This window comes from Grammomys surdaster, unplaced genomic scaffold (genome assembly GCF_004785775.1).
Source record: "Grammomys surdaster isolate TR1022 unplaced genomic scaffold, NIH_TR_1.0 125928, whole genome shotgun sequence".
NCBI classification, from domain to species: Eukaryota; Metazoa; Chordata; class Mammalia; order Rodentia; family Muridae; genus Grammomys; species Grammomys surdaster.
The window spans coordinates 2,781,266-2,783,375 of NW_021620751.1; positions in this window are offsets into that span (position 1 = coordinate 2,781,266).

A 2,110-nucleotide genomic window follows, 5' to 3' on the forward strand; every position below is an offset into this window, starting at 1 on the left:
CTAGTAATAGGCAGGGTCTGGTCGAGAGAACTCAAGCCCCGTCAGTCCTCCATAGCCAACCCTTGAAGGTCAGCTGAAGGGTTTTCTGGGAGCAACATCCCTCTGTTCTGGGTGACATGAGGGCAATCGACAGCCCAATGTCCCTTCTAATGGCATCTAGGACACGGTCCCCTTGGCTTGCTGGGGTTGGGGCAAGCCTTCGCCCAATGGTCTTGTTGACCACATTTATCTCAGGGGCCAGGTGGTCCCTGAGCCTTCAAAGACCAGGAGTCTGGGGTAGTGGCTGAGGCTGGTCGGATAGCCTTTGCCAGCATATGGTATTTCTGTTTTCAGGCTTTCTCATCTCTCTCATGGTGCACCTTGAAGGCCAGTGCCAAGACTTCTGCCTGTGGAGTTAGGGGCCCCTCTCTTCAATTGCCTAAGTTTAGCTTTTATGTCGGGGTAGCTCTGGGAAAAAAAGTAGGTCATCAGAAATTGCTTACCTTCTGGGTTTTCAGGGTCCAGATTAGTATACTGCAATAAAATCTTTGTAAGACATTCTAAAAACTGAGACGGGTTTTCCTGTTTGTCCTGGACAACCTCTTGGAGTTTCTCAAAGTTTACTAGCTTTAAGGCTGCCTTTCTTAGGCCTGCCAAAAGACATGTTATAAATCTATCTCTAACTAAGATACTACCTGCAGAATTATAATTCTATCGAGGATCCTGGTCAGAAACTGCCTCAGATCCGATTGGATATGTTCCTTCTGTTTGATGAATCTGATCTGCATGCATTTTTGCCTCTTCCCAAACTCCTCTGCGTTCATCAGGAAGCAAATTGTTAGTGAGAATCATATGTACATCATGGAAAATCAAGCTATAAGATTGAGTAATATACTGGAACTCTTTAATAAAGGCAGAGGAGTTAGAGGTATAGGAACCCAGTCTGCTCTCTATTTGAGAAAGTTCACTCAGTGAGAAAGGGACATGTACTCTGACCAGACCATCAATTCCAACCACTTCCCTTAGAGGAAGGACAGATGCTGGTTTAGGTGTCCCTGGAGAAGGAACTGGAGGTTTGGCTGTGGCCTTAGAATGCATGATAGGAGGGGTGAAGGTTGGTGCCAATGCAGGGCTATTAGAGTGGCCTGCAGCTGGCACAGAAGGAGGGGAGGGGTCTGGAGAGATCGGGCTAGTAGACTCTGAGGTATCCTGGTGAGAAGAAGAAACCAAGGCAGCAGTTTGGGGTTTCGGCGGTATGGAAATAAGTCTGCGATGGAAAGGAGGAGGTTTGTCAGCTGGATCTAGAAGTGTAGTGTCATCTAACAGTGATTGAGTAGGTTTCATGGCTAAGAGAACCTGGGGTGGGGAACAGACAGAACACATAGAGGTATTAGAGAGAAGGTAGATGAATGGTTGGATATAGGGAACCTTTTTCCATTTACCAGATTGCTAGCAGTCTGTATGAAGACCCTTTAAAATGATTTGGTCTAGTGTGCCATTAGGTGGCCATTTTGAACCATTATCTAGAGGGTACCGAATCCAGACCTTATTGCAGAGGTGTATCAGTTTGGAAGGCCTCAAATCAGGAGTTAATTTTAGAGATTTGAGGCTTTTCAGGAGACAACCCAGTGGGGTGTCTGGGGTACAGTCGAAGACAATTTAGTGCCCATTGGGTGATGGGGCTGTTATCAAACTATTCATATCGGCATCCTGAGAGAAAAGTTGCTAATGGATCAGGCAGGCAGCCTAGATATCAGGTTGTCACGAGAATATCTAGGGGCCTCGGCTGTGGTGGTCTCCTGGTGGAGATTGCCAGAAAGCAGGTCAACCTGGTACCAGGGATTTTCCAGCTGGTGTAAGAGCTTGAGGGGGAGTGGGTTATTGTTGGCGACCCTGGACCACCATCCCAGCTAACAAAGTTGCTTAATGAATTGCTTTAATGAGAAACTGTCTCTTTTGGGAGAATCTGACCTTCAGCTAAGAAAGAATTTCCAGTTCTTAGAGAACTGTTCCCCCGGGACATCCCGGAAAAAAACGCAGAATGCTCCGCCGGATGACTGACCTTATCTATTGATAGTCGATAGAGTCCCCATCCTGTTCTTTGTTTCCCTTCCTCCTTTGCCTAGAGAGT